The following is a 25849-nucleotide window of genomic DNA, read 5'->3' as shown; positions in this document are numbered from 1 at the left end:
CAATGATGTGGGAGAGCTACGATGCCAATTCGTGGCTGCATGAAGCCACATGTAAGTAACGCTCTGCCTGTGTGTACTTAACCAGTGACCTGTAGAGGTCCCTAGTACGTACACAAGTTGGGAGGGGGAGGGATTGTGAAGATGTAATTTACCCTCTCACTGTATATGCTGTGATACTATGTCATGATATGTATATTTCCCTGTCATTTATTTTGTATAATATGTCATGTAACTTTTCCCTGGTTGTATTAGTTGTAATTCATGTATTTCCTTGGGGGAGCTACTGGTCTCAATGTGTCTCTCTCATACAATTGCAGTCTTGGCATCTAATGTGATTATGTAAATAACCTGTCCTCTTCTATCCAGAGTTGTGTATCTAGTCTGTAATTGCATTGGCCAGTGAAGGAATAGTCATTGTTCTGCACAGCAGGGGATCCCTTCATCTACTGTGGCTGGCAGACATATCAGAGCCCTGTGATGGACCAAACCATTGATGATAGGATGTGTGACCCCTACCCCCTGAACATGGTGGGCTGGTCAAGGAGCACAGACAATGCATTTCCCTTTTTATAACTTCAGAGTGAGCTGAAACTTGGAAGAAGAAGGAGCTCCCAGCCTGGGTGGCTGTGGACACGGACTGAGCTAGGCCTGTGTGGCGGCCCGTGGGATTGTGTGGAACTCTTTGGACTACTGTAAGGACGATTGCTTTGTTATCCGGTCTGAGGATTGTCGGGAAGGGCCCCCGAATCTGTTTTACGTGGACTTATCGTGTGCTGTTCCAGTGTTCTTGTGAATAAACCTGTTGGATCGTCCCTCGGCCTCGTCCATCCTTTGCTCTGTGGTACACCCCCGTCACAGGGGGAACCCAAACCTTTGTCACACATACACACAGGATAAGACAATAAGAGGTTCAGGAGAAAAATAAGAGAAGGAAGGAAGCTACAAAATAGCAGGGGTAAACTCAAGCAATGAGCACAACTTTCACCAGAAAGTCTGGGACACCACACCTCACAGACCGGCATAGAATAAACTATAGCTGGCATGGGTGGGAGCAGACCGGCAGAGAGAACGCTCGCTAGCCTGCCCATGAATCAGCACACAGCTGGTAGACGACCAAGTCTGCTTATGTTGATCCCAGACACCAGAGAAATCATCAGGCAGAGTGTCAGAATCTGCAATATGGACAGGCCCAATGCTGCCATTGTGAAGCCCCATTATCTTCAGGTCGCCTCAGGGTCTCCAGGGACTCCACGTGTTGGGAATCTTCTAGCCACAGGTAAGTCAGGTTGACTTCAATAGGAATCGTGACGCCACTCTCGGTAATTGCGGTCAGGGGTGACCGCCACTGCAGTTTAGGAAGTGCCTGGGGCTGATGGTAAATGCAGTCTGGTGTTATGGCCTCCCGAGAATGAGGCTGGCCCAGTGTAAGTGTGTAGAACCACAGGTCGCAGAAGAACTCACACACAGGCAGCAATGTCTTTCAGGGATTTTACTCACTTTTCTGATGGTAGCGTGAGACAACCCGGACGATGCTATGATGAACCAGGTGGAACCAGGTATCCCTTCGGCTAATGTAGGGGTGACTGCTGACTCACCTTCCTAGCCCTTCTTGTTTGGGGTGACCCCTGACTTGTAGTACTGCGGGAATCACCCAGGGAAGTCGCAACTACCGTTCTCCCCTCTCTGGCTTGTTTGCTGACAGCGTGGACCAAGTAATGCTGGCTGCTTGCCTTCTTTTACTTCTGTGCCCCCTCGTTGCTGTTGATGCTGCGGACTCTGTGTGGTTCAGTGAGGCACATTTTCAGTACCCTCACCAGCAGGTTTAGCAGGCTGAGTAGATGGGTTCCTGCTCTGGGGACCTGTTTCTCCGTGCGGGTCTGGCCTACCGGTAGTCTCCTTACTCAGGCAGCACCACTGGGTAGCCGCTCTCCCCCGCCAGCAGCCACTACAGGTGCAGGGTCTGGCAGGGTCCTGCTCCTCTGCTCTACACCTCAGACGCGGCTGCTCCACTCCTACTCCTCTGGCTGCCGCTGCACACTCTCTAGCTCCCAGTCCCACTACCCACCACTAGCTGGGATGCGAGGGCCATGCCCCCTCCCTGGGTCTGCCCAGGGGTCCCCTCTAAGCTGTGTGTGTCCCCTGGTTACTACGTGTCTGTGTGTCCACACCCTAGTCAGCCTTTGGGATTACCTATTTGTACTGACTCAAGCTGAGTGCAGTACTCAGTGGTGCCTGACCAGGTCAGGGGCGCCACACCATGACAATCAGCAAAGTTTGTGCAAAACTCCCTTTGACAGTACCTCTCCCTCTAAGAGCGGCCGCTGGACCCTCAGGACCAGGTCTCTCAGGATGAAGGGGATAGAATGTCCTAACCAGACACCCCACATGGATATCTGAGGCTGGAACCCAAGTCCTCTCCTCAGGGCCATAACATCGCCAATGAGCCAAATACTGTAAAGATCGTAGGACGAAACCAGAATCAAAGATTTTGGACACCTGAAATTCTAATCACCTATTGACGAAGATCGGAGGTGGACGTAAGGGAAGAGACGTTCCTGAACCCACACATTTTTTTTAACAAAGAGCTATAAAACACATTATGAATCTTGTAAGATGCCGGGAACACCAGGTGAAAAGCAACCGGATGAATGACTGCTGTGATTCTGGACCAATAGACCGAGGTCCTAACATCAGTGAAGGTATCTGAAGCCTGCTTTACACGATATCGTATGTGATGTGACCCGCCCCCATCGTATGTGCGGCACGTGCAATTTGTTGAACGTGCCACACAAACGATTAACCCCCGTCACATGTACTTACCTACCATACGACCTCGATGTGGGCGGCGAACGTCCACTTCCTGGAGTGGGAGGGACGTTCGGCGTCACATCGACGTCACACAGCAGCCAGCCAATAGAAGCGGAGGGGCGGAGCTGAGCGGGACGTAAACATCCCGCCCACCTCCTTCCTTCCGCATTGCTGGCCGGGAGCTGCAGGACGCAGGTAAGATCTGTTCATCGTTCCCGGGGTGTCACACACTGCGATGTGCGCTACACCGGGTACGATGAACAATCTGACGTGCAATTCTAGAGAAAGGTACGACGTGCGTGCGATGAACGTTTTACCATTCAATCGCAATCGCACGTAGCTGTCACACACTGCAATGTACCTTACGATGCCGGATGTGCGTCACTTACGACGTGACCCCGCCGACATATCGTAAGATACATTGCAGCGTGTAAAGCGGGCTTTAAGCTTAATGTTTCTAATGGACAACAAAACCAGATCACCCACACACAGGTCCGGACCTGGCACACGTCTACAGTCAGCCACGCACAGGTCCGGACCAGACACACGTCTACAGTCACCCACACACAGGTCCGGACCTGGCACACGTCTACAGTCAGCCACACACAGGTCCGGACCTGGCACACGTCTACAGTCAGCCACACACAGGTCCAGACCAGGCACACGTCTACAGTCAGCCACACACAGGTCCGGACCTGACACACGTCTACAGTCAGCCACGCACAGGTCCGGACCTGGCACACGTCTACAGTCAGCCACACACAGGTCCGGACCTGGCACATGTCCACAGCCACCCACACACAGGTCCGGACCAGGCACACGTCTACAGTCACCCACACACAGGTCCGGACCTGGCACACGTCTACAGTCACCCACACACAGGTCCAGACCAGGCACACGTCTACAGTCAGCCACACACAGGTCCAGACCTGGCACATGTCTACAGTCAGCCGCACACAGGTCCGGACCTGGCACACGTCTACAGTCACCCACACACAGGTCCGGACCTGGCACACGTCTACAGTCAGCCACACACAGGTCCAGACCAGGCACACGTCTACAGTCAGCCACACACAGGTCCGGACCTGACACACGTCTACAGTCAGCCACGCACAGGTCCGGACCTGGCACACGTCTACAGTCAGCCACACACAGGTCCGGACCTGGCACATGTCCACAGCCACCCACACACAGGTCCGGACCAGGCACACGTCTACAGTCACCCACACACAGGTCCGGACCTGGCACACGTCTACAGTCACCCACACACAGGTCCAGACCAGGCACACGTCTACAGTCAGCCACACACAGGTCCAGACCTGGCACATGTCTACAGTCAGCCGCACACAGGTCCGGACCTGGCACACGTCTACAGTCACCCACACACAGGTCCGGGCCTGGCATACGTCTACAGTCACCCACACACAGGTCCAGACCTGACACATGTCTACAGTCACCCACACACAGGTCCGGACCTGGCACACGTCTACAGTCACCCACACATAGGTCCGGATCTGACACACGTCTACAGTCACCCACACACAGGTCCGGACCTGACACATGTCTACAGTCACCCACACACAGGTCCGGACTTGGTACACGTCTACAGTCACCCACACACAGGTCCGGATCTGACACACGTCTACAGTCACCCACACACAGGTCCGGACCTGACACATGTCTACAGTCACCCACACACAGGTCAGGACCTGGCACACGTCTACAGTCAGCCACACACAGGTCCGGACCTGGCACACGTCTACAGTCACCCACACACAGGTCCGGACCTGACACATGTCTACAGTCACCCACACACAGGTCCGGACCTGGCACACGTCTACAATCAGCCACACACAGGTCCGGACCAGGCACACGTCTACAGTCACCCACACACAGGTCCGGACCAGGCACACGTCTAGTCACCCACACACAGGTCCGGACCTGGCACACGTCTACAGTCAGCCACACACAGGTCCAGACCTGGCACATGTCTACAGTCAGCCACACACAGGTCCAGACCTGGCACATGTCTACAGTCACCCACACACAGGTCCAGACCTGGCACACGTCTACAGTCAGCCACACACAGGTCCGGACCAGGCACACGTCTAGTCACCCACACACAAGTCCGGACCTGGCACACGTCTACAGTCAGCCACACACAGGTCCGGACCTGGCACACGTCTACAGTCACCCACACACAGGTCCGGACCTGACACATGTCTACAGTCACCCACACACAGGTCCGGACCTGGCACACGTCTACAGTCAGCCACACACAGGTCCGGATCTGACACACGTCTACAGTCAGCCACACACAGGTCCGGACCTGACACACGTCTACAGTCAGCCGCACACAGGTCCGAACCTGACACACATCTACAGTCAGCTGCACACAGGTCCGGACCTGACACACGTCTACAGTCACCCACACACAGGTTCGGACCTGACACATGTCAACAGTCAGCCACACACAGGTCCGGACCTGGCACATGTCAACAGTCAGCCACACACAGGTCCGGACCTGGCACATGTCCACAGTCACCCACACACAGGTCCGGACCTGGCACACGTCTACAGTCAGCCACACACAGGTCCGGACCAGGCACACGTCTACAGTCAGCCACACACGGGTCCGGACCTGACACATGTCAACAGTCAGCCACACACAGGTCCGGACCTGGCACATGTCTACAGTCACCCACACACAGGTCCGGACCTGACACATGTCAACAGTCACCCACACACAGGTCCGGACCTGACACATGTCAACAGTCACCCACACACAGGTCCGGACCAGGCACATGTCTACAGTCAGCCACACACAGGTCCGGACCTGGCACACGTCTACAGTCAGCCACACACAGGTCCGGACCTGGCACATGTCCACAGTCAGCCACACACAGGTCCGGACCTCGCACACGTCTACAGTCAGCCGCACACTTATACTTAGAGCCCATGTCACACAAATGCTGCTGAGCCCTCTCGCATGTAGGTAATAGTGCTGAAACCAATTGGTCCTTCACAGGTTCCCCTGATGATTGCCCGTCCAGAAACGTACAGAACTGGGGAGGATGACCATAGACACAAAAAAGGTTGGATATAGCAGAAGATTCATGGCTGCAATTGTTGGTGGCAGATTCGGTGAGAAGAAGGAACGAGGAGTCACATCCTGATTACACAGGTCTAAAAAAATATATTCTTTGTATTCATCGCAGGAGACTTTGTACTTTACGGAATCATGTTTTTGTCCTGATTTCATGTCTATAGTGTCTCTGTACGTATGTAATCTCTATGGAGCAGCTGCATTATTATAACGTATAGGAAATATACCGGCGACATTAAGAGACCAGTGATCTACAGATCAGAATACGAGGCCTCACCACAAAAAGGTTATATTGAGCCAAAATAATTCCACATGGAAAAGAGAAACCAAAATCTGAACAGAAATGAAAAGTGCTGCTGCAGCGCCCCACGGGGCAGGTGGTTACCCTACTCGTCGCCGGGCAGTCGCGGGTCGGGTCAGGCGATGTCACAGGTTCCGTTGCCCCGAGGCATACAGGAGAAGGATGGAAAAGCGGGGTGTTGGGGAAAGTTTGTTGTGATGCCACCTGTGGTATGTGGCCAGCCTCTGCAGAATTCCTCACCGGGGCAGGTGTTATGGCAGCCGGGATGGCGTCACTCCCCACAGGCGGAGCAGGCCCCGGGTGGATGATGAGGGATTTAATGGCCATTGGTGCCTAAGCCCTGGGCAGCGGAGCTGGTAAGGACGAGACAACACAGTCTCTGCTGGTTCAGGCTGTCGTTTACTCACAACTTCAGCTGCCAGCCCGGTCACACTGGTCACCACCGTTATGGGCTCTGGTATATCCCAGGCAGGTAAGGAGCCAACACCGGTGTTTGAGGAAAGAGAAGGAGAATGTCCTGTTTCTAGGATGTCCCCTCAGTGGTTAGGTACCCCGGCTGAGCTCCCGCTCCAAGCCCCAGGCCTAGTAAAGTCCAAGAGCTCAAGTGATGTCTTGTCAGAACTATGGTCCCGACGGATCTGTCTGAGTGAGTGTGTTGCACCTATATCTACCCCAAGTGGAACCCGCCCCCAGGTGGCTGGCTTCAGTGATCGGGGAAGTTTCGTGTGTCGTCACGGCCACCCCTTGCCTACCCTGAGCCATCCCACCTTGTGTGAAGGCTCCTAAGCGGTATGTAAAGTGTGAAAGTGGAACACCGGTGGTTAACCCCCCCTTACCTGAGAGAGATACCGCACCTTAATTAAGGTGCAGTACCCTGTGGCAACCAGAGCCTCAGGGGTGCCACACTGGCATTAGACTGTGGCAGATAGGATTTTTCAGAGTTCCCTATAAACAGTGGATTTGGAAAGTATTCAGATCGCTTTACATTTTCAACTGTTTGTTTCATTGCAGCCATTTGGTAAATTATTGTACACTCTGCACCCCATCCCCCATCTTCCCATCCCCCATCTTCCCATCCCCCGTGTTGTCAGAAAAAAACAGAAATGTAGAATGTGACGGGGTATGCGACAGAGCAGTAAGGGACACCAGGCCAAGGAACAATCCAAGAAGATTTAATGAGGCAGGGAGCATAAAACATGCAATATTAAAATGGTTCTTTAGAGTCCACACAAAGGAAATAGGTCCGGGGCGCCAAGGAGAATGCAAAAGTCCTCAAAGTCCAATTGTCCATGTACGGGCGATGAGGAGCCGGCCTTAGCACAGGTCCTCACCCTTCACTCAACAAAGCATAACTAACAACTAAAACATGGCGCTGAATCTCCCACCCCTCCTTAGATCCACCCCCTTAACATTTGCTACTTGTAGCTAGAAAAGGGTTCCTAGACACAGCCTCCAGAGATTGTGTACTAGGCAAGCCCCCTGCAGAGGAGAACAATATATATGCAACCCCCCCCAAATCAAGGACAATCGCTACGGCTGAAGCCTGATTGCACATGATACAGGCTGGGGGGATATAATGTTACAACCCCTTCCCCCCTCAATTGGTGTACAGACTAGTGACCTCAACAGGTCGCTTGTCAAGTACACGTAAACATGGTGGACCTGACTCAAGGCTCTTCTTGCCTGGACAATCCGTCTGCATTTTGGTGTTGGCTGCCCCTTCTATATTGTATGGTAAAGTTATAGGGCTGCAGAGCCAGGCTCCATCGCAGTAATCGTCCATTGTCCCCAGAGACTCTGTTCAGCCAGGTGAGGGGATTGTGATCAGTAACCACAGTGAATTCTCGCCCATACAGATACGGCCGTAGTTTCCTAAGGGCCCACACTACAGCCAGACATTCCTTCTCAACAGTTGCATAGGCCACTTCTCGGTCCAGCAGTTTCCGGCTGAGATAGGCGATGGGGTGCTCCTCCCCGGCTGCATTCACCTGGCTGAGGACAGCTCCCAGTCCATAAGAAGAGGCATCCGTCTGCACAATGAATCTCCTCTTGTAGTCTGGAGCAGCCAGAACAGGGTCGCAGACCAGAGAGTCCTTCAGCCGGTTAAAAGCCTCATCACAGACTGGAGTCCAGATCACCAGCCGGGGCATCGTCTTCTTCGTGAGGTCTGTAAGGGGCTTGGCCACACTGCTGAAATGAGAAACAAATTTTCGGTAATAACTGGCAGTGCCCAAAAAAGCCATAACTTGTTTCTTAGTTTGGGGTACAGGCCAGTCTCTAATAGCCTGGATTTTGGCAGGTTCAGGACGTAACTTCCCCCCTCCTACTCGATGCCCTAGATATTGGACTTCACCCATCCCCAATTGGCATTTATCAGGTCGAATAGTTAGGCCTGCTGTGAGAATCCGGTCAAGAACAACAGCTACTTGATTCAGATGTTCCTCCCATGTGTGGCTGAAGATGGCGATATCATCCAGGTAGGCACAAGTGAAGTCGCCACATCCCCGGAGGATCTGGTCCACCATTCTCTGAAAGGTTGCAGGGGCGTTTTTCATTCCGAAAGGCATGTTTAGAAATTCATACAGACCAAAGGGGTTATAAAAGCCGACCTTTCTCTACCTTCCTCCGTCAGGGGAATTTGCCAGTATCCCTTACTGAGATCCAAGGTGGTGACGTATCGTGCCCCAGCTAGCCGGTCTAGAAGTTCATCAACGCGGGGCATTGGGTAAGCATCACTTATGGTATGGTCATTTAGTCGTCTGTAGTCCACACAAAATCGAGTACTCCCATCTTTCTTGGGTACTAACACAACAGGAGAGGCCCAAGGACTATGGGAGGCCTGAATCACCCCAAGCTGTAACATCTCCTCCAGCTCATGCTGCATGGTGTTTCTAACTGATTCTGGTACCCGGTAGGGAGCCTCTTGTATGGGATGGATGCCCTGAGTGTCCACATGATGTTGGGTTACTGTGGTTCGACCTGGTCGGGATGAGAAAGCAGCCTGTCTCTGATGGAGCACTCCCAGCATTTGTTTTTTCTGTAAGGAATCTAAGTGATCTCTCAGAGGAACCTGTTCCACAGTGGATGGGGCTCTGGCTGCTTCAACAAGATCAGGTAATGGGTCCTCATCCTCCTGACCATCTTCTGAAGCCAGCCGACAGGTTGCTATCATAGGTAATGTCCGGTCATGGTACTCCTTAATCATATTCACATGGACAGTCCTTTGTCTTAGACCCTGATCATCTAGAGCAAGAAGGTAATTGGTGTCGTTTAGTTTTCTGAGAACCCGGAAGGGACCCTCCCATGTTGTCTGGAGTTTATTTTGCCGATGGGGAACAATCATTAAGACTTGTTGTCCCTCTACAAATTCTCGATAGCGTGCTTTGCGGTCATACCATGTCTTCTGTCTGGTTTGAGCCATCCGTACATGATCCTGAGCCAAACTAGCAAGTTGAGCCAGGGTTTCCCGAAGCTTGAGGACATATGGAACAACAGGGGTTCCTGTATCTTCAACTTGCCCCTCCCAATATTCCTTTAGCAGAGTTAAGGGTCCTCTGACCTTTCTTCCATAGAGTAGTTCAAAGGGGGAAAACCCAGTGGACTCCTGGGGAACTTCCCGATAGGCAAACAGGAGATGGGGTAGGTACTTCTCCCAGTCGGAATCACTGTCAGTGAAGGCCCTCAGCATATTTTTCAGTGTTTGATTAAACCGTTCACAAAGTACATTGGTTTGAGGATGGTATGCTGTAGTTCGAATTGCCCGTACTCCACAGGTGCGCCACAGACACTGCACCAACTCTGACATAAACTGGGAGCCTTGGTCCGATAAGATTTCACTGGGGAATCCTACTCGGGTGAAAATGGTAACAAGGGCCTCGGCCACCTTGGCTGCAGAAATACTTGACAAGGCCACGGCTTCTGGATATCGGGTGGCATAGTCCACAACGGTGAGAATGTACTGCTTTCCAGATTTACTTGGTTTAGCCAGTGGTCCAATGAGATCGACAGCTACTCTTTGAAAGGGTTCTTCTATTATAGGGAGTGGTTGCAAGGGTGCCTTTGGGTGATCTCCGGGTCGCCCTCTACGCTGACATATGTCGCAGGTTCGGCAGAAATGTGCCACTGCTTGAGAAATTCCAGGCCAATAGAAAATTTGAGTCAATTGTCTCTCGGTGCGGGTTTTCCCTTGATGGCCGGCAGTAGGAATGTCATGAGCAAGGTGTAATAGGGAAACTCTGTATTTCTGAGGAACAATCAGCTGTTTGCTATAAGTCCAGGGCTTATCTAAGGAGTCAGCGTTGGTAACTCGATATAGAAGTCCATTTTCTCTGATAATTTTTTCCCCATTTTCTCCTAACTGCCCTACTTCAGCCCGAGCTCTAAAGCTAGCCAGGGTGGGGTCAATCTCTACCTCTTGTCTAAACTGAACTTTATCCCAAGTGACATTCATATGAGACCCACAAGAAGAATCACTCACCGGCTGTGACGGTAGTTCGGGTGGCCTCAGTTCCATTGATGGGTTGAACACGTCCACATCTGCTGCTCTCTTTGCTTGACTTCTGGTTATCGCGCCGACAAAGTGGCATTGAAGATTCCCCACATCATTCCCTAGAAGAATGTCTGCAGGAAGGCCGCCCATCACACCGATTATGCATTGTTTTGCCCCAAAGCCATAATCCAGGGTTACACTCGCTCTTGGAATGTATCTCTGAGTACCTCCAGCCAATTCAATAGCAATTCCTGGTCCCTTTTGCACTGCTTCTGGTTGAATTACTCAGGGATCTGCGATGGTGAGAAAAGCCCCAGTATCACGAAAGCCAACAACTTTTTGGCCATCCAGCACAACCTCCTGTAGATGTTTATGCTGAAGATCAGAAGAACGGGCGGCTGTGGCTCGCACCCCATAGACTCCTGGTAGGGAAGTCAACATATCAGAGTCACTTGCAAATCATCAGGGAATGAATCCAGCTCTTCTCCTGTTGAGGGTGTCTGTAGATAATGAACAGGCAAAGGGGGTCTGTAACTGTTTTGCCTCTGAGCACCTGGACAGTGAGCTTGCAGATGACCAGGCTGCCCACATCCATAACATCTGCGTTCTATGAGTCTTTCTCCACGTCGTACTCCCAAAGAGGAGGCAGGAGTAGTAGGAGGCACATTCCCACGGGGTCCGCCATGTGTTGGTAGTCTATTGGGACGGTGAACATTGGAGGCCAAAGGACAAGGGACCACTGGTGTTGGGGAGCTGGTAGTTTTTTTTGTCACCGACTAGTAGCCTTTTCCATTCAGGCTTGATGGTGAGCACCTCATCAGCTAGAGCAGCAGCTTGTTCCACAGTTGGCGGCTTTCTCTCACGCACCCATTCTCTGATTTCCGCAGGGCACCTGGCATAGAACTGCTCTTTCAGGATGACCTGGAGGAAGGTCTCCCAGGTTAAGGCTCCCTCTCCCTCCAGCCAGCGATGGCATACTTGTTTCAGTCTGTGGGCAAACATCTTGAAAGACACTTCTCCATCACAGGCTAACATACGGAACTGAGTCCTATAAGTATCTGGGGTCACGGCATAATGTTCCAGAATGGTCTGTTTTATCTCCCCATACTCACAATTCCACTGAGGGTCCATAGTTCTATAGGCGTTGGCAGCTCCACCCTCCAAGAGGCCCACCAAGTGTCTGACTCGCTCTCTTTCTGGGACTTCCATTAATCGGCACTGATGCTCAAAGTCCTGAAAGAAGCCCTCAATGTCGCCTGCAGCTTCATTAAATGGCTTAAAGTCCTTGCGGGACACTCTGGAGAATTCCCTCATAGTAGGTGCTGTGGTTACAGTTTGTCTGGAGCCTCTAGCTGCTTCCACAGCAAGCCTCCTCTCCAGCAATGCTGCCCTCTCTTGAGCTCTGCGAATGGCCTCCCTCTTATCTTCTATGGTGGCCTCATCTCCAAGCAGTGCCATCTCCTCCTCATACCACACAACCCATTGACTTTTTTGGGTATTTACCTCCAGCTCCCGTCTTTCCTCCCTTTGCTGTGGAAATTGTTCCTCGGTGCCATCTTGCAGGCAAGCGTTTTCCAATGCCTCAATTAGTTGCTCCTTAGAGAGTCCTTTGTAACCGACTCCTAATTCACGGGCCATTGTTTGTAGGCTCACCACAGTCCAGTTCCTGTATTCTGAGGTTCTGAATCCAGATGTTAATGGGCCATTGTCCTCCATTCTTTCTGCTCTGATCCTGCCGCTGCCACCAGTTTGTGACGGGGTATGCGACAGAGCAGTAAGGGACGCCAGGCCAAGGAACAATCCAAGAAGATTTAATGAGGCAGGGAGCATAAAACATGCAATATTAAAATGGTTCTTTAGAGTCCACACAAAGGAAATAGGTCCGGGGGCGCCAAGGGGAATGCAAAAGTCCTCAAAGTCCAATTGTCCATGTACGGGCGATGAGGAGCCGGCCTTAGCACAGGTCCTCACCCTTCACTCAACAAAGCATAACTAACAACTAAAACATGGGGCTGAATCTCCCACCCCTCCTTAGATCCACCCCCTTAACATTTGCTACTTGTAGCTAGAAAAGGGTTCCTAGACACAGCCTCCAGAGATTGTGTACTAGGCAAGCCCCCTGCAGAGGAGAACAATATATATGCAACCCCCCCCCAAATCAAGGACAATAGCTACGGCTGAAGCCTGATTGCACATGATACAGGCTGGGGGGATATAATGTTACATAGAAATTTTTGCAAATTTATTAAACAAGAAAAACTGAAATATAAGTATTCAGCCCCTTTGCTCAGTATATCCCATAGTCATAAGTATTCAGCCCCTTTGCTCAGTATATCCCATGGTGATAAGTATTCAGCCCCTTTGCTCAGTATATCACATGGTGATAAGTATTCAGCCCCTTTGCTCAGTATTGAGTAGACACACCCTCCCTTTTGAGCTAGTACAGCCATGAGTCTTCTTGGGATCCTGGATTTGGGGATCCTCGGCCATTCTTCCTTGCAGATCCTCTCCAGTTCCGTCAGGTTGGATGGTGAATGCCATTTTCAGGACACTGATTGCATTCAGCAGTTCCTCAACATCTTCTACATATTCTGGAGATTTATTTTTTCCTAAGACGTTCTTCCAAGATCTGAATTCCTTATCATTTTGAGTTCCTTCAGGCACAACATCTCGACCAACAAATACCCCGTCCTTCAATTTTGCTGGTGAAATGCTGGAGAATTTCGGTGACATGTCCTGGACCCTTGTGAACTTGTCTTTGGCTTTCACAAAGTTTTTAATCAATCCCAACTTTCTATGTGGCCGAAAACACACTTCCGCATAAAAAACGTACGTGTGACATGGTCCGTTTTTCGGGTCCGTGTTCCGTTTTTTTGGGCGTTTCTCCGGTACGTATGGCATCCGTGTGATGGCGTATGCTATCCGTGTTTGCGTGTAAAATGTCCGTGTGCGTGTAAAATGCCCGTGTATGTGTACGTGGAATGTCCGTGTGTGATGTAAAATGTCGTTGATACATGTCGGCTGACAGCAGACTTCTGGTGAACTTCACCCGACTTCATTGTCATACCGCGGCTCTGTCTGTGTCTCGTACTGATTAGCGGTCACCCGTGAAGGACTCACCGGTGACCGCTAATCCTGTGAGTGACTGAATTGAGCACCGCGATTAGCGCTGCCGTCACTCAGGTTACCCGCGGCTACCTGGATCCTCCACCCGAGAACGCAACTCACCTGTGACTTCATCGCTGTCACTCGGGCGACTTGCTGTTACAGGTGGAGGATCCAGTGGTGGCCGCGAATAACCTGAGTGACAGCTCTACTGATCGCGCTACTCACCTCAGTTGCTGCGTGGAGGTGACAGGAGCGGCGGTGTTCTTCTGCAGCTCCTGTCACCTTCATGTAGCAGAGCTGGAAGTGACGCGGGACCTCCGTGGATTATGCCGGACATGGATGGGTATTTGGGGCATAATAAATTGGTGAACGAGGGTATTTGTTATTGTTTATTATTTCAAATAAAGGATTTTTCACTGTGTGTGTTTATTAACTTTAACTTGCGGGTTAATCATTGGGGGTGTCTCATAGACGCCTGCAATGATTAATCTTGGACTTATTGGCAGCTATGGGCTGCCATTAACTCCTTACTACCCCGATTGCCAACACACCAGGGCAAATCGGGATGAGCTGGGTAGAGTCCCAGAACTGTCGCATCTATTGTATGCGGCAATTCTGGGCGGCTGCTGGCTGATATTGTTAGGCTGGGGGGGCTCCCCATAACGTGGGGCTCCCCATCCTGAGAATACCAGCCTTCAGCCGTATGGCTTTATCTTGGCTGGAATAAAAATTGGGGGGGGGGACCGCACGCTGTTTTTTTTTAATTAATTATTTATTTATTTCACTGAACAGTATAGACCCGCCCACCGGCTGCTGTGATTGGGTGCAGTGAGACACCTGTCACTCAGCGTGGGGGCGTGTCTCACTGCAACCAATCATAGGCGCCGGTAGGCGGTGGAAGCAGGGAATAGTAGATTGATTAATGAGCGGCCGGCATTTTCAAATGCATTGAAGCCGCGTATTTTCGGCACAGCTGTTCCTCGCCGCGCTGGTGATCGGGGATTGGTAAGTATGAGCCGGGGGAAGAAACAGACCGAGCGCCAATGTAAGTATGACTGAGAACAGCAGAAAAAAAGGTAAGTATACTGACTTTAATAAAAAAAGAAAAAAAAATAGATCGCTCGTTTAAAAACGCACACGGACGATACGTGCTGAACACGGACATACTCCGTGTGCGGTCCATGCAGGCACGGACCCATAGACTTTAGCAGGTCCGTGCCTGCGTGCTACCGGCCAAAAACGGACATGTCGTCCGTGTAGAAAACCGCACACACGTACTTACCACATGGACACACGTTCCGTGTGATTGTACGTGTGTGTGCCATTACCCATAGAATAACATGGGTCTCCATGTCTCCGGTACGTGCAAAAACGTACCAAACACGTACCAGAGGCACGGATGTGTGTTGCGGGCCTGTAGTGGAGGAAGAAAGATTGTTGTTGGAGCCAGTAAAGGATTGTGCTGCACATTGTCTCTACCTGGAGCATCGATGTTCCTCTGTCCCCAATCACGAGGGACACAATGCTCTACTGTATTTCTACTGTCCCATAAATACAAGAAGCAGCATTATTGTGTGACACCTCCTTGCATTCCCATTAGCAGACCAATCACTATCTCCACAGATATTCCATTGATGATGCTTATATTTTATAGCATTCAAAACAACTGACAGATTTCCATCACTTTCCTTTAGATGACATGAGTGAGCAATAGGCATTGATGGCTTCGTATTTCCATTGTGACGTAACATGGCTTTCACACTTCTGGGATGAGTCAATAAACAATCGCCAATCTGCAACAAGATACTCTAGATTCAGTTCTTCAAAGAGGCCATTCCCATTGCTACAGTCCACCATTGCTCCATCAACTGTGAGAAATTGTGTTACAGCGTTACTTCTGTTTCGGTGATAACACACTGACATCATCATGAAGAAGATTCCTCTGTTTCAGCCTGGATGTAAGACGTTCAGCTTTATCTTCTGACAATGAAAGGTCTCTGATGAGATCATGTAATTCATGCTGAGTAAAGCGTTCTGGCGGCTCCATCAGGTACAGACTCATCGTGACTTGAGGTCTCTATGTCTTCTCCAGTAGCTTCAGCTCCGTAGTCTTCATATTCTACTTCATTTTCATCCAATCCACACAATGGTGGTATAAGAACTGGCAGGGTCCCATCAGTGGAACTGGCCTAATCCCAGATTCAAGGTCAGGGGAATTAATCTTATGTTTGTTCTTTGTAGAAAAGCCCTTCAGTTTCACAAATGTAGCCGTCATCACTATGATTTCTGGGCTCTCTCCAAATCATGGGGAAAGCAAATGGCACAGCCACTTTCCTCATATTCAGCCAGTCACCAAGACCATCGGAACAACTTGAACATATCATACGAAGGGCCCGGTGTGGAGACACGGGGCTCAGTGGGCGCTCTCGTCCACTAAAACCCGCCGCCTTTAGAAAGACAGCGTGGCTCAGGGCTCATCCCAACTGAACGCCGGCCTCCCTAACCGTGGGCGTAACACTACTCAGACAACAGAGGGTGAGGGAACCACAATAATTAGACTTTATTGGATCCCCAAACAATTAACGGCACATAACACATAACCAGCAAAACACACAAAATGTAACAGGCAACAGAGTCTCACCCTTCCGCTGGCTCACCAGGGATTTAGAATGTCCAAGCCTCACAGGTTCCAAGCTGTCTGAGGTCTGCAAAGTCTGTAACAGGTGACTAAACTGTCCCAACCTGCGTGTCCTCCTTAGGTAGTCCTGGTTTGATGTTACAATCCTGGCAGCCGGAGTCGAAATCCCTAGGCTGTGGATATGGTCTCCAACCGGATCCGGAGTCCCTAGATTGAAGCCATAAGATGTCCTGATCCTCCAGTCAGCTCCAAAGAGCTTAGACTGAATCCATCAACCATCAACAACCACTGGTGGCTTAAAGAAGTCCTTTTTATAGCCACAACCTTCCCCTTGGATACACTGCGTCCTTATCGATTGGTTGGACAAGATTGCTTCTCCCATTGGAGGAATGTCAAGCTGCATGGATAATGTTCATTTAAATGATGTGCTTAGAAAGCCTGAGGGTGTACATGTAAACTGGGAGCCACTGACTAGACAATGGCTACTAAGGTAATTACATTATCAATACACAACTACAATACAATGGTTACTGGAAATGTCTGGAGAACAATAGTCTAGCTTTCAGTGGCCAACACAATTACATTGAGTCAACAAGAGTCTTGTAAAAACAATGAGGGACTTCTCCCCCATCTATAGACAATCTATCATGCTGTCTGGCTGGATTTTAAGAAACGTTAACCCATGAGAGTCCATGTCGTCACATTCCTCCCCCTTCTTAATATTAGCCAGACATGATAGGCTTCCGATCATCCTTCTCCTCTTGTCGGGAAAGCCCATCCGCATTTCCATGGTTCTTGCCCTGTTTATGGGAGATGGAAAAATTGTAAGATTGTAATGCCAGACTCCACCTGCGTCCGTTGTCCCCGGCAGTGCGATTTAGCCAACTCAATGGATTGTGGTCAGTGAGGACTGTGAACTCATTGCCATAGAGGTAGGGCTGCAATTTTTTTAGGGCCCAGACTATGGCCAGGCATTCTTTTTCTATGGTGGCATAAGCCCTCTCTCGGTCCAACAGTTTCCGGGAGAGGTAAGCTATCGGATGTTCCTCACCGTTGTCCCCCACTTGGCTAAGTACAGCTCCTAGTCCTGTGTCCGATGCGTCTGTTTGGACAATGAATCTGCGACGGAAGTCAGGAGCAGTCAAGACTGGGCTTTGGGCTAGCCGGTCTTTCAATTGGAGGAACGCAGTTTCACATTCTGGGGTCCAGATAAGGTTACGGGCATATCTTTTGGTTGTGAGGTCAGTGAGCGGTTTTGCTATGGTACTGTAATTGGGGATAAACTTTCGATAGTAGTTTGCGGTTCCTAGAAATGCACGGACCTGTTTTTGATTGACCGGGCGTGGCCACTGGATAATGGCTTCTACTTTTGCAGGTTCGGGACGAATGCACCCACTTCCCACCCGATGTCCCAGGTATAGCACTTCGGCCATCCCCATTTGGCATTTGTCAGGTCGGATGGTGAGCTGGGCTTTGGCTACCCTCTGCAGCACCTGGGACACATGCTGAAGATGCTCTTCCCAAGTGTCGCTGAAGATAGCGATGTCATCCAAATAGGCCTGGGCATACCCCTGACATCCCTCTAGTAAATGGTCTACCATCCTCTGGAAGGTGGCCGGGGCGTTTTTCATCCCAAAAGGCATGCTGGTAAACTCAAAGAGGCCAAAAGGGGTTATGAAGGCCGATTTCTCTTGAGCGTTTTTTGTGAGTGGGATCTGCCAGTATCCCTTGCTCAAATCGAGGGTAGATATAAACCGAGACCCCCCTAACCTATCTAGTAGTTCATCCACCCGGGGCATGGGGTAAGCATCTGTAATCGTGACCTCATTGAGCTGTCTATAGTCCACACAGAAACGAGTACTCTTGTCCTTTTTTGGCACCAATACCACACTGGCAGCCCATGGGCTATGGGAGGGGACTATGACTCCCATATTTAACATGTCATCCACCTCGGCCTTCATCATTGCCAACACAGGAGGGGTCACCCGGTAGGCGGGTTGTCTTAGTGGGGTGGCTGCCCCTGTATTGACATGATGCTGGACCAGGGGGGTTCTACCAGGCTGACTTGTGAACAGGGTTTCATATGTTCCGAGTATGTCTGATATCTGTCGCTTCTGTGATGGACAAAGCTGCTCCCCTAGTGATACATCTTTTACCCCCATTTCCCTTTTGGAGTCCACTAATAGGTCTGGGATCTGGTCCAACTCTGGATCATCTAACTCTGGACAGCAAACTGCTAAATTGGTGACTTCTCGTTCCTCATAAGCTTTTAGCCTATTGATGTGGTAGGTACGCTCACGAACACCTGCTCGATCCAGGGCCACGGTGTAGTCAGTATTGCCACATTTCTTGGTAATGGTGAATGGACCCGCCCACATGGCTTGCAGCTTGTTTTTCCGCACCGGTACTAGTACTAGGACCTTCTGTCCACAGGCAAATTCTCGGGGCCGGGCAGTGCGATCATAACATCGTTTTTGCCTTTCCTGAGCCACTTCTAAATTCCCATGGGCTAACGCCATGAGGTGCCTCATCCTTTCCCTAAACTTTTGAACATAGTCCAGTATGGGAACCTCTTCTGTGGGGAAGGTGCCCTCCCAACTCTCTCGTACCAGCTCTAGGGGCCCTCGTACTTTTCGGCCGTACAGCAATTCAAAGGGAGAGAACCCAGTGGAGTCCTGCGGCACCTCCCGGTAAGCAAAAAGGAGCTGCTGCAAGTTTTTCTCCCAGTCCCCCCCCTCGGACTCCACATATCGGCTAATGAGCTGTTTGAGCGTTTTGTTGAAGCGCTCACACAATCCATTTGTTTCAGGATGGTAGGGGGTTGTGCGCATGGGGCGGACTCCATGTTTTTCCCACAGGGTGTGAATCAGTTCACTTTGGAACTGTGCCCCCTGGTCAGTCAATACTTCCTGTGGAAACCCTACCCGACTAAAGATGTCCAGTAGAGCTTCAGCCACGTGCTCTGCATCTATGGAGGTTAAGGCAACGGCTTCTGGGTAACGGGTGGCAAAGTCTACCAGGGTGAGGATGAATCTTTTTCCACTGCGGCTGGGGATGGCTAAGGGGCCTACTATATCAATGGCAACTCTCTGGAACGGTTCTCCTATCAAGGGCATGGGTTGAAGTGGGGCACGGCATGGGGCTCCCCCCATACGCTGACACACTGGGCAAGAGGCTCTGTATTTTTGCACTTCTTGAGTGACCCTTGGCCAGAAAAAACTACGCAGCAGGCGGGCCCGAGTCTTTTTGGTCCCCATGTGCCCAGCCGCAGGAACATCATGAGCTAAACGCAACAGTTGGGGTCGGTATGGCTGGGGTACCACAAGCTGATGTACACGGGTCCAGGGTTTTTCTGGGCAGGATGCGGGCTTCTCCCGATATAAGAGGCCTTTTTCCCATCTATATACCTCCCCCTGATTTCCTCCCCCAGGTTGGCTTGCCGCACTACGGATAAGCTCTAAGGTGGGGTCTGACAGTTGAGCTTCCCTGAACTCTTTACGATCTATCTCCCCCCAATCAATGGCCACAGTTGGGTCTGATGTACTCACATTTGTTGGCTCTGATGAGGAGGCTGAAGATTGAGGAGTTGGGTTCTCCTCTGATGGGCTGGAAGAAAGACCTGCACCAGGATGGTGTTTGGCTTGGCTGCGGGTGATGGCGGTGACAAACTGGCTGGATAGTCCTTGTCCTAGGTCATTTCCCAAAATTACAGGGGTGGGGAGGCCGTCCATGAGCCCCACTTCAACCTCTCCTTGGTTAGTTCCCCAGTCCAACTGCACTCGTGCCAGAGGGATGTTCGAGCGCTGGCCCCCAGCAAGGATGATGGTCACTTGGCGGCCAGGTAAATGATGTTCTGTGGGAACAATATCTGGGCTGACCAGGGTGATGGAAGATCCCGAGTCTCGAAGTCCCTGAGCCTGTATATCACCGACCTTGACCGTCTGGATGTGGGGATGGAGGTTAGCTGGTGTACGGTGTCCGGCCTGCCGTAGGGTGTGGACTGGATAAACCACTTCCTCAGCTATTGGTGTTTCTCGGGAGTAGCATTCCTCAGGTCTCGTTGGTTCATCTCGGCATATGTTGACTGGTAGACGGGCTCCAGGCATGGGGTCCCGGTTTTGTAGACACTCTTTGGCCATGTGTCCAAGGCGCCCACACGTATAACAGCGCCGTGGGTTAGACAAGTCACCCACCCTGTTGGTAAACCTTTGTCTTGTTGGGGCTTCTGTGGGGTAACGAGTTAGTCCAGCACGTGAGCCTGGGGGTCGCTTGGATCCATGGTTGAGGGACCTATTGGGCCTCCAGCTGGGTCGGTTGGCTGTAAATTCGTCAGCCAATCGCGCTGCTTGCTCTGGGGTGTCAGGCTTCCTGTCAGCTACCCATTCTCGGATTTCCGGGTCCATCTGCACCAGCAGCTGTTCAAGCACTATCACATCACGGAGGGCAGCAGCGGAGTGGGCAGCCCGTCCATCGAGCCAGCGATTACAGTGTCGACGGAGTTGACTGCCAAATTCGACGTACGAGACACCCTGGCGAGACATAGTCCGGAACTTAGTGCGATGTCTCTCGGGTGTTATGGTAAAAAGGGCCAACAAAGTGTCCTTAATAATTCCGTAGTCCAAGCAGTCCTGAGGCCCAAGTGATCGGACAGCCCCCTGGGCCCGGACCGGCAAGCTTGTCCACAGGTATTTGGACCACTCATCTGTGGGCACCTGGTGCATACGCATTAGCATCTCAAAGTTTTGCAAGTGTTCATCTATCTCAGTGCTGGAATCATTAAACACTGGCACATCCCTGTAGCGAAGATGACTTCCTTGGTGGTGGTCTATCCTGGAGGTAGGTGCTGATGGTGAGGAAATTGGAAATCCAAACACAAATTGCAGAACACCAGCCCTCTCTTCCCTTGAAGCTTCAGGCCCCAATGCAGTAAACAATTCCTTGACTCGGTCTGCTTGGGTTTGGTTTGTTTCCAGACTGTCACTGGATCTAGGATGAGATACAGGGTTTACCTCCTCTGATACCACAACGGCAGTGTCCTCATCATCCTCTGCATCATTCTGGGCATCCCAACAGACTAATTTCCGGATCAAGTCTGACCGAGTGTCAGTGTTCCTGTAGTCAATCTTTCGCATCTGGCACAGATCCTTTAGCATCCATTTACTGCTGCGGTCGTAACTCCTCTCTGGTCCTTGTCCCATGGCTGAGCTGGTGGGGTTGGACATGGCAGCGTCCGAAACCTGAATGCCTCCCCTATGGCCTGCTGGGTATGCTTATGTGCCTCCCTGGTTGTTGAGCCCTGGACGGTGTCCGAAAACACCAGTCCACTGCAGCTCTCCTGGGTAAACCAGGCTGAGTAGTATCCCACTGCTGCCACCAATTGTGGAGACATGGGGCTCAGTGGGCGCTCTCGTCCACCAAAACCCGCCGCCTTTAGAAAGACAGCGTGGCTCAGGGCTCATCCCAACTGAACGCCGGCCTCCCTAACCGTGGGCGTAACACTACTCAGACAACACAGGGTGAGGGAACCACAATAATTAGACTTTATTGGATCCCCAAACAATTAACGGCACATAACACATAACCAGCAAAACACACAAAATGTAACAGGCAACAGAGTCTCACCCTTCCGCTGGCTCACCAGGGATTTAGAATGTCCAAGCCTCACAGGTTCCAAGCTGTCTGAGGTCTGCAAAGTCTGTAACAGGTGACTGAACTGTCCCAACCTGCGTGTCCTCCTTAGGTAGTCCTGGTTTGATGTTACAATCCTGGCAGCCGGAGTCGAAATCCCTAGGCTGTGGATATGGTCTCCAACCGGATCCGGAGTCCCTAGATTGAAGCCATAAGATGTCCTGATCCTCCAGTCAGCTCCAAAGAGCTTAGACTGAATCCATCAACCATCAACAACCACTGGTGGCTTAAAGAAGTCCTTTTTATAGCCACAACCTTCCCCTTGGATACACTGCGTCCTCATCGATTGGTTGGACAAGATTGCTTCTCCCATTGGAGGAATTTCAAGCTGCATGGATAATGTTCATTTAAATGATGTGCTTAGAAAGGCTGAGGGTGTACATGTAAACTGGGAGCCACTGACTAGACAATGGCTACTAAGGTAATTACATTATCAATACACAACTACAATACAATGGTTACTGGAAATGTCTGGAGAACAATAGTCTAGCTTTCAGTGGCCAACACAATTACATTGAGTCAACAAGAGTCTTGTAAAAACAATGAGGGACTTCTCCCCCATCTATAGACAATCTATCATGCTGTCTGGCTGGATTTTAAGAAACGTTAACCCATGAGAGTCCATGTCGTCACACCCGGCATATCACACAAGGAGCCCGGCACATCACATGAGGGGCCCGGCATATCACACGAGGGACCCAGCATCTCACACGAGGGACCCAGCATATCACACGAGGGGCCCGGCATATCACACGAGGGGCCCGGCACATCACACGAGGGGCCCGGCACATCACACGAGGGGCCCGGCACATCACACGAGGGGCCCGGCAGATCACACGAGGGGCCCGGCATATCACACGAGGGGCCCTGCATATCACACGAGGGGCCCGGCATATCACACGAGGGGCCCGGCATATCACACGAGGGGCCCGGCATATCACACGAGGGGCCCGGCATATCACACGAGGGGCTCGGCATATAACACGAGGGGCCCGGCATATCACACGAGGGGCCCGGCATATCACACGAGGGGCCCAGCATATCACACGAGGGGCCCAGCATATCACACGAGAGACCCGGCATATCACACGAGGGGCCCGGCATATCACACGAGGGGCCCGGCATATCACACGAGGGGCCCGGCATATCACACGAGGGGCCCGGCATATCACACGAGGGGCCCGGCATATCACACGAGGGGCTCGGCATATAACACGAGGGGCCCGGCATATCACACGAGGGGCCCGGCATATCACACGAGGGGCCCAGCATATCACACGAGGGGCCCAGCATATCACACGAGAGACCCGGCATATCACACGAGGGGCCCGGCATATCACACGAGGGGCCCAGCATATCACACGAGGGGCCCGGCATATCACACGAGGGGCCCAGCATTCACTGAAAATGCAGAAATAACAGATCCGCACATCACACTCCATAAACAGACGTGTTACCTTTGCTGATGAGTTTTTCGTGTTGACCGGTGTTATCAGATACAATCAGAGTAAGTACTGCACAAGTTCTTATTCACGCGCTCTATTTGCACATTGGACTGAGGGTGGAACGCCGACGAGTGAGACGGTTTATTCCCTAACCGGGAGTAGAAAGCCTCCAAAAGACAGGCAGAGTCACTGGTAGAGCAAGGGCCACCGGGGTAACTGAGGCTGGAGGCACAGCCGGGGTGGACAGACACAGTCTCTGGTAGAGCAAGGGCCTCCTGGATAACTGAGGCTGGAGGCACAGCCGGGGTGGACAGACACAGTCTCTGGTAGAGCAAGGGCCACCGGGGTAACTGAGGCTGGAGGCACGACCGGGGTGGACAGACAAAGTCACTGGTAGAGCAAGGGCCACCGGGGTAACTGAGGCTGGAGGCACGGCTGGAGTGGACAGACACAGTCACTGGTAGAGCAAGGGCCACCGGGGTAACTGAGGCTGGAGGCACAGCCGGGGTGGACAGACACAGTCTCTGGTAGAGCAAGGGCCTCCTGGATAACTGAGGCTGGAGGCACAGCTGGAGTGGACAGCCACAGTCTCTGGTATAGTAAGGACTACTGAGGTAGCTGAGTCTGGAGGCACGGCTGGAATGGGCAGGCAGAGTCACTGGTAGAGCAAGGGCCACTGGGGTAACTGAGGCTGGAGGCACGGCTGGAGTGGACAGACACAGTCTCTGGTACAGCAAAGGCCTCTGGGGTAACTGGGGCTGGAGGCACGGCTGGAATGGACAGGCAGAGTCACTGGTAGAGCAAGGGCCACTGGGGTAACTGGGGCTGGAGGCATGGCTGGAATGGACAGGCATAGTCTCTGGTATAGCAAGGACTACCGAGGTAGCTGAGTCTGGAGGCACAGCTGGAGTGGACAGGCACAGTCTCTGGTATCAACAGGGCAAGACCAACAGGCAGGAGGTACCAACAGAACTGGAAACACTAGGGGAGATGACAACTAGCTAACTAGAGCACTGGACACTAACTAGCTAAACTAGGGCATTGATCAGACACCTACCCTAGTGGGAGCGTACCCTAAGTACCTAGTAGCTATCAGCGATAGGCTGAGGGGTACTTCCTAGGAGTGTCACGCTGGCCCTTTAAGAGAAGATCAGCGGAGCGGAGACACCCTTGGAATACTCCCAGAGGCCCTGTGCCGAGCACACAGGCCCCGGGGGACTACAGTAACTCTCAGATAAGGGGTATCTAGGGTCCCCCTTGTCTGAGGCAAGTCTAGGAGCCGTTGTCCCCTGCTCTCCCGATCATCGTGACAGTTGCATGTGTGGCAACCCTGAGGCTTCAGACGCCACAGGGCACGGCCCCTGATTTTAGGTGCTGTGCTCATCGTGAATTCCTGGGTGAGCAGTGTCCGTTCTACACAACATCAATTCTCAACACACACCAATTGTTAGGTTACACATGGGTCAGGGTGTAAGGCAGGTGCCATTAATGCTGAGAAGCAGCGACCAGTGTAACTGGTGATGGAGCCTTAAGTCCCATTCACTGGCCTGAAGGGGTGGAGCCTGGCAGAGGGAGTGTGGGAGGAGTCAGTAGAAAGAGTGGGAGGAGGCAGCCTGTCAGAGGAGTGACAGTTGAGAAGAACTAGTTGAGACCAGTCTAGTCAGGAGGGAGATATCCAGTCAGGTGTGGAGAGCAGTCGGTCTGAGGAGAAATAGGGGGACAGCTGACAACCCCCATTCTGTTCCAGTCAGAGCTGACTAGTGGCTTTGGTGGAGGAGGAGTGCGGTCGCTGGGGAGTAAAGCGTGATTACTACCAGGGCCGAGCACCGAGGGGGTGTAGAGCCCTACATTAGGGGACGCATCAGGCTCGCCTAATAAGTCTACAGGGAGAGAAGATTGCCCGTTTCTCGGCCCACCATAGTGTCCGAAGCACAGCAGCAGACTCAGAGCCTGGGTATGGGTGCAGAGATACAGCCCATTGAAAGGTTCACGCTGCCTGCGAACGGACCGGGACTTTCTATACAAAAAGTCAAACAGGGGCCCTCGAAAGCTACAGGCTACGGGGACCCACCAGTAACAAGGGGGTGCACGAGAGCAGCATTCACCGGGTCACAACCGGCACTGAGAACCGAGGAGTTCGGGATCGTCTAGAGCCCATCATGGTGGAGACTGGCACTCTGCGGGCATAAATGAACAGTGAGGAAAACATCTTGACTGCAAGCAAGCCCCATGTCATCTGTTTTGTCCTGCACCTCGTCCACAGACA

Source organism: Anomaloglossus baeobatrachus, chromosome 4, assembly GCF_048569485.1.
Source record: "Anomaloglossus baeobatrachus isolate aAnoBae1 chromosome 4, aAnoBae1.hap1, whole genome shotgun sequence".
Taxonomy (NCBI): domain Eukaryota; kingdom Metazoa; phylum Chordata; class Amphibia; order Anura; family Aromobatidae; genus Anomaloglossus; species Anomaloglossus baeobatrachus.
This window is presented reverse-complemented; position numbering follows the sequence as displayed.